This window comes from Pinus tabuliformis, chromosome 2_1 (assembly GCF_031772625.1).
Source record: "Pinus tabuliformis cultivar Carrire ecotype Pingquan chromosome 2_1, CPIR1, whole genome shotgun sequence".
Taxonomy (NCBI): domain Eukaryota; kingdom Viridiplantae; phylum Streptophyta; class Pinopsida; order Pinales; family Pinaceae; genus Pinus; species Pinus tabuliformis.
The window spans coordinates 911,932,447-911,940,744 of NC_142299.1; positions in this window are offsets into that span (position 1 = coordinate 911,932,447).

An 8,298-nucleotide genomic window follows, 5' to 3' on the forward strand; every position below is an offset into this window, starting at 1 on the left:
AATTTTGTATATATGTTTCGAGTGTGTGTTTTGTTGTTCCTTTTCAAAAGGAACAGCACTTGTGTGTTTTGCTGTTCCTTTTCAAAAGGAACAACACTTGTGTGTTTTGCTGTTCCTTTTCAAAAGGAACAACACTTGTGTGTTTTGCTGTTCCTTTTCAAAAGGAACAGCACTTGTGTGTTTTGCTGTTCCTTTTCAAAAGGAACAACACTTGTGTGTTTTGCTGTTCCTTTTCAAAAGGAACAACACTTGTGTGTTTTGCTGTTCCTTTTCAAAAGGAACAGCACTTGTGTGTTTTGCTGTTCCTTTTCAAAAGGAATAGCACTTGTGTGTTTTGTTGATCCTTTTCAAAAGGAACGGCACCCTTGAGTTTTGCTGTTCCTTTCCAAAAGGAACAACACTTTTGAATTTTTGCTGTTCCTTTCCAAAAGGAACAGCACTTTTGAATTTTTGCTGTTCCTTTTCAAAAGGAACAGCACTTTTGAATTTTTTTATCCCTTTTTAGAAGGAGCAACATTTGTGTGCTTTTTTCAATTCTTTTTTTAGCAAGCAGCATTTGAATGCTTTTGTTATCTTAGGACATTGCATCAAAAGAACCCTCCCACCCTCCCTTGTAAGAAAGAAATAGTATGCCCTCGTCCTTTCTATAAGAAGAAAACATTGTCCCGAGGCCATAAGTAGCAGCTATATATTTATGCAACAAATATAAAATGCATGATATATCAAGATCAGCACATCATAAATCGCTATCTATAACAGCCCTAGTATTGATGAAACAAAGGAGGGAACCATACACTCATCATTCTTTCAGCCATAAGTCTCACCTCCTCTGCCCTGTTGGAAAACTTCATCATGTTACGTTCCTACAATTTTCTTTATTATTACTTGGAAATAAGAATAGAAAATTTATATCTTCCTATTGGGATAACAAGACTTCTTCCGCCATTCCCACTCTTAAGGAGGGCTGAACCACCCTTATGTGTAACTATACAAGAGCAAAAGTCCATCTCAAAAGAAAAAAAAAGCAAAAGCAGAACCAAAAGAAATTATTTGTCAAATGCAGGATAGGGGGTTTCATTAAAGAACCAGCCTACTATGATCATAAGATTGGAAGCGAAGTGGCATTCCCATCATGGCCACCACACCAGGGATATGGTCCAACAGGTTCATTATATAAACAAACCTTGGAACAGGGGGTCTCATCACGAGCCAGCCTGCCCACGTTTCGCGCCTCTCTGGTGAATGGCGTCATGGTTATCTGGTTACCAAGCCAGCATGATGGCCTGCATGTTGACAAGAATTGCTCTTCAAAATTACACAAAGGACTATGGTTCCGGGGTGAAATAAACAACTCTGCCACGGTTATAAACACCGGTCGGCAGCAGAGCTCTGTTAATGGTATCGGAGTCAAAACATATACACCAATTTGGATCTTATTAAATATTTCTTTCTATCCTCGTAATAATTATATCTTACACCTTAATGGATACGTCACATGAACATTTATCATTACCAATTATGGCAAAGGTATTGACTATGACTATCTCAGACTTTCCATGAGTGCTAGACGTCCTATCCTTATGTTCTGCATCACATCACGAAGGCTTATGTTAAACGCGATCTATCTATCGCATCGATCTCGGTATTTCTTTGTCTAATCTGAAACATGGCAAAACTTTATAAGCTGTTCCATTATGACTCGGTGATGGGGTGACCGCCTTCTTCTATTTGACGGCTGAGGCAGCCTATCATTTCGCACGGGGGGGAGGTGACTTCATTACTCCGCCGGCCACGTGTTAACACATCATTCGGAATTGATATGATACGAAGGTACGATATGCGTTAACGGCATGACAATGCTATTTTTTGCAAAAGTTGTTATTTATGATCAATTATTCATGCATTCTCTGTGTCTTTTCTTTTTTGCCGCAATTACGTTCTTTGCATTGCTGTTCCATCTAGACCCTGAAACAGAACCATGGGGGGAAAGTCTATCAGAAGCGAGTCGAGCGAGCTCATAGTCTCCGAAACCGCTCGGAAGATCTTAGAAAAGGCAGGGTGGTTAACTTATTTTGGCCGCCTGCGCAAATCAAACGAAATAGTGGCCATGGAATTCCTGCAGAATTTGCAGGAAGAACACTCAGTGGTAGGTGGGAAGCAGATAGCAGTCACGAAGGAAATAATCGCGGAAGTAACCGGATTACCAGACTTAGGTCCAATATGGACGACAAAGAAAGAAAGACTGCAAAAGATCGTAGAACTCTTCCAAGATGAAGGGCAGAAGCTGACAATGAAGGGAAAAGGAGTGCTGCCGGCAACACTGGGAGAACCTTGGAGCGAACTGGCAAAGTTAGTACAGAGCTACATCACCTGCGAAGGACGAAAAGATGTGGTAAGGCCGCGTCACCTTAAGCTCTTAGCTGTGTTAAAAGGAAAATGTGCTGTGAATCTCCCTGCATTGTTAAATTCATTGCTGCATGATACCTCTCGGAGCCTGAAAAAGGCACACCATGAAGACGCAGTGGTTAGCCACCACGGGTTGATCCGCCTGATAGTGACATACAGTCTCGCTCAGCAGCAGACTAGCTGGCGGGAACTTATTACAGCAATTGGAGGGGAAGAAGCATCACCATCCCCAAAGACGAAGCACCCCGCTAGCACCTCCGAAACACCTAAAAAACCCAGAGAATCGCCAAAACCTAAGCAACCCTCGGGCACAACCGAGCAAGCGAAGAAACGCATAAAGCTAGGGAAACAAAAATGCACCCCTGAAGCAACTAGACATGCAGAAAAACGTAAGGAATTGGCCGCAGAAAGACGTGCTACCTTAAAGCGAAGGTATTCCTCTGGCACAGAAGAACAGGTTGAAAAACGCAGAAAGGTGGAGGTGGAAGAACAGGTCATCAGCACACCCGAACAGCCCGGGAGGCCTAGAAAGTCAGTTCGGTTGGCAAAGATAAGAGGTAGGCTGGAAAAAATCCAGCCAAACATTGACCAGCCGATTGAAATAATAGAGGACCCTCCAGCACCAGAACAAATACCTGGGGAAAACCTGGAACAAACAGAGAATGAAGTAGGAGCTGAAGAAGGAGATAGGGATGACGACTCTGCGGCCGAGACCAGCTATCCAGAGGCAGCTACTGAGCAGCCAATTCGGGAGAAGGAGATGGAACAATTGGGGGGTAGCCATCCACAAACCCCTGTGGAGGAAGAAGAGCTGGCCACCATCTTGGCCAGCCTTAGAGGTTATCCTTCACCCTCCAGTCCGGCAGAGCCTCCCGAAGGACCTTCTGAGGAAGAGACGCGTGACGAATTGCATGATGGAATGGCAGGGGAAGAAAACCCCCCTGTCATCGACAAAGAAAATGTGAATACCAATCAGGAACAAGCCGTTCCCAAAACACCAGAAGGAAATCCACCCGCTGATGGCGGGGGGGATGAAAATGTTTGTCGGGAACAGGACGTTCCCCGAATGATAGAAGAAACCCTCGATGAAAGAGGAGCAGAACTGAGGGCCGCCCATGTGCCCACAGCCGAGGCAAAAGAAATTAAGAAGTTGAGAAGAAAACAACAGAAATTGCTGAATATTATAGCCCAGCTTCGGCAGAAAATTCGAAGTCTGAAAGCCAGTTTGACAATAAAGAGGACTGTAAGAAGAAAAAGAAGGACAAATACAGCTGGGTCCTCTCAGAGAGGAAGACAGAGCACCTATAGACATCTAGTAGGTCGATACTCTGCTAGCAAACCTGCAGCTGTTCCAATTAATACTGAGGAACAAAATGTTGTTCCATCTGGAACAGAGCACCAGAATGTCGTTCCTATTGACATAGAGGAGCAGGCTGATATTCCAAACAGCCCATTAGAACCAACTACCGTTCCAATTAAAACTGAGCCACAAGACGACATCCCAGTTACAGAGGGACCACCGTACCCCTTTATACATGTCAAGAAGGAAGGGGAAAATAGAGCAGTTCACACTGAGACACCACCTTCAGGGAAAATTAAGCGACGAAATGTAAAGGTCCAGGCGAAACTTCCTGCCTCCAGGGAATCATGGGAAAGGGATCCAAAAACCAAGGCCTTGCGCCGCGAGATAAGACATGCCCAACAGGAGGCTGAACAACTACAGGAACAAATGATCCCTCGAGAGAAATATGAGGAGCTGCAACAGGAGGTTGAGCAGAGGATTCCTCGAGAAAAATATGAGGAGCTGCAACAGGAAGTTGAGCAGAGGATTCCTCGAGAAAAATATGAAGAACTGCAACAGCAGCTGAGAAACATTGGTCAATCGGAGAGTCGGGCTTTTGAAGGATGGCAGAAGGAACAGGAAAAGGTTGCTAATGTAACACGTCGACTAGATGCTGTTATTAAACAATTGGACACTGTATGTTCGTTGTATGATGATGTTTTGACTTGCAGGGCCCCCGCGAAGAATTATGCTTTATTCCTCCTTGAAAGATACTTAAGATTGAAAATAAAAGCTGTCAGGGCAGGTGCCCCCATTCAGATTAACATTGTTAATGATTTTATTGATTGTTGCAAACATTATGGGGTTAAGGTCCAACGATTATTATGCGAATTTTATTTGCACAATATGGTGCTTGAGCAGGAAACTGATCTAAACCCTGGCCCCTTTGTGGGGGATATACAGCTGCAAGCCTTTGTTTCATTCGGGGTCAATCAGTTAAAGTGGCTCAGGGCTTACAATGCCTTTCAGAGGCAGGAGCACAGCCTAGATCTATGGGTCAGGGCTGAGCCTCAAGACCCGGTTCGCCTATGGCAATCACACAAAAGCCTTATGAGAAACCCTGGCATTATAGAACTACTAGGACCCATGCATGAGGAGTTGATCCGAAATGGCTTAGAATACTTCCGGGTTATTAAAGATTCCGCCTTGGAGGCTGCCAAATTCCGTTATCGGATTTCCACCCCAAGCATCCAGCTCAGGGAGCCCTTCAAATACGAGAACTTTGAGCTGGCTGCTGAACGATTGCCTTTTTATGGCCAGTGCATTCTGCAAGCTGGACCATCATGGTTAGGATATCGGTTCCGTAGCCCAATTATCTGGCACCCTGCACCGGGGTACCAGGCCTTGTATGATATGCCTGCAGATCAGTTGCATTACTTCTTTGATAATCTGGTTGCCTATCATGGTTGCAGACCCCCTCATGAATTACCCTCTCCAGCCTATTCTCTTACTGCCCTCCATGTTAATTATAACGTTTTCATGAGGCCATGAAACAGAGTAAGTCGAGGGGTGTGTAGAGCATTGGGAAGGTATGTTTTAATAAATAATTTAGTGATGTTTTAAGCAATAGTTGTAATCTTTTCTTTATTATAAAGTAGAGAAAATGCAACGAGAACGAGTCTAAAATGATCCAATCACTAACAGTTGTCTTCTCTACGCAGGGAAAGGTAAAAGCAGGAAGGCGCAATGCAAAACGAGGATTTGATGAGAAGATAACGGCTGTCCCTCCAATTCTAAATAAGGTTCAGACCAGGTCGAGTAAATCAAGGAAGATCAGTCCGGAACGAGATGAAGGACTGCCAGTTCGGAAATACAGGCCGAGTAAAGGAAAGCGTTAACAGTTTAGCGGATCCCTCAGGATCTTCGATCCTGAGGGATCGCTACGATCAATCGTTTTGTCGACCGATGAACTCCGCCGTTAATTGTATAAAAGGAGGGTAGCATTGGAAACTAGGGGATTACTTTGGTATCTTTAACTTTCTGTTCACGAATTTTATTGTCAGTTGAACTCAGACTATTGAGTCTCTCTGAGACTTAGTTTTGTACTCTCATTGATGCATTAATATAATATCTTTGGTATTAATTTCTCCGTGCGTCTGAAGTAGTTTACGGCAGTGCGCCATTGGAAGCTTTGGGCCCGGCTCCAACGGACACTGGCTGATTGTACCATTACAATTCTGCTTTGTGTGGTTTGTTTCTCATAATTTGTTATGGTTGCGTGTTGTTTCATATTTATTCATCTGTAGCTTTCCTGTTATAAATCTCTGTAACAAGTTCATATCATACTTTCAGGATTCTTCGCATACTGTTGATCTGAGTTGTTTGCATCAATTACAGAATTCATAAGTAGAATATTTCAGCTACAGGTGATTGGGGTTAATGGATTGTTGGTGACTATTGCAGATCGTGTACATATGATTGACGTTTCCTGTCTTTAATGATTTTCTGTTCCATTTGATATATATATGATTGACGTTTCTTGTCTTTAATAATTTGCTGTTCCATTTGATTAAGCTGCAAACCTGTATAAATGATTGCTTTCCTTTTTGTATGTAAGTGTGTGCCAAGGATTGGAAGTGTTGACCTCGCGAGACTTAGTTTCTTTACTGTCGTTCCATTTACTACCGTTCCTTTTATTGCTGTTCCATTTCTGAAGTTGTTGTTTCATTCTGTTTTCTTGCTGTTCCTTTCGCTTGCGTTTATTGAAGTGGCATGAGAGGAGGTTCAAGACTGTTGTGAGATACAGCAGACGCTATAATGCTCCCAGATCATGATCCATACTCCTTCATCAGTTTCTAGGGGGATAGGTTACTAATTCCATACCCTCGACCGACGAAGTTGCTGCGTGTGTGATTTCTTTATGCAAAAGTAATTTAGCATTAGCATCCGTTTACTCTTGTATTCTTTAGATCTATACTACGAAGCATTATCCTGACAAATAGCCTCAAATTAAGATGTCCTTTACAATAACAAAACGCTCCCGGATTGACTTGTAATGTGAGATAACTAGAGGTGAAAAAGACCCTTGTTACAGCTCCACACATGGTACCCCGTCAGAAGTGTTGATCCCAAGTATTGGTTCATGGTATTAGTTTTACAGTTTTTGATCCTATGGTTTTGGCCCGTGGTATTGCATCCAAAAGTGTTGATCTCACGCACTTTCATGGTTGGTTCATGGTATTAGTCCAACAGTTTTTTGATCTTATGGTTTTGGACCGTGGTATTGAGAAAGGACTAAGGCTATAAAAGAGGAAGGAGATCATTTGACAAAGCATCTTCTAAATCATTGAATATATGATAAAGTGCTAGATCAGGAATATTGTGATTGCGTTATGGTGCAGATCTGGATCTGAATGAAGAAGGAACCTGAGCGTAAGGAGAAGGATAAGTTCTATTGATGGGTCAAAATCTTAAGGCTGGAATAGTGGTATCTCTATATGATTTTGATCTGTGATATGTGGCATACGCTTGATCTATAGATCTAATAATCTGGGTATGAATTATTGATGCATGTTTTATTTTACACATGTTATGATCTAGGTATGTCTAATGTATGGAACAACTGCAAAGTTATAAGGAAATATTTGCAGATCTGTATGCAGATTGGTTTTGGTGAAATCAGAGATTGATGATGCAAGTGTAGTTGATGGGTTTTTGATGTTCTTGGATCCAGTCTGAAAATTAATGAAAAGTGGTCCTTGAAAGAAAAGAAGTTGGGGGTTGTAGCTCCCTTCCAGGAGAGACTAGAAAACGAGAGAGAGAGTTGTAGCTCTCTGCAGATTGTAGCCTGCGTACTGGTAAAGGACTGCACTAGCACAAAATCATTGTAAAAGGAGTTTCTTATTAAAAGAAGATAGAGACATATTGCAGCAGGTGGTTTTCACCCACATTGGGTTTCCACCTTATATCTGGTGTTATTTTTTTGTGACTATTTGCTTTTCTTGTTCCTGCTCATTATTTTATGATTCTGACATACAAAGTAATGATCAATATTTGAAGAATTATTCAAAGTATAAATAAGCAAGATATATTGAAAAGAATTTGATAATACTGATTCACCCCCCCCCTCTCAGTATTATTTCCAACAATTGGTATCAGAGCAGGTCCTTCTGAAGAAGCTTGATCACTTGAAGGAAGATCTAACATCATGAGAAACTACGAGAGGGAAGCATCAATCAGGCCACCGATTTTTGATGGGACAAACTTCGTATATTGGAAGATAAGAGTTACTGCCTATCTTCAATCTTTGGGTACAGAAGTATGGGACATTATAGAAACAGGGTATACTTTTCCATCAGCTACTCCTACAGATTAAGCTGAGAAGAAGAAATATGAAACAAATTCAAAGGTGGTTAATACTCTTTTAGGATGCCTATCTCAATCTGAATTCGTGAAGGTTATGCAATATAAATCCACAAAAGAAATATGGGACAATATTATTTTGAGCTACGAAGGAGATGAACAGGTAAAACGTGCAAAACTTCAAACCCTCAGGATTCAGTATGAGAATCTCAGAATGTATAATGATGAAAGTGTGGCTAACTATTTTC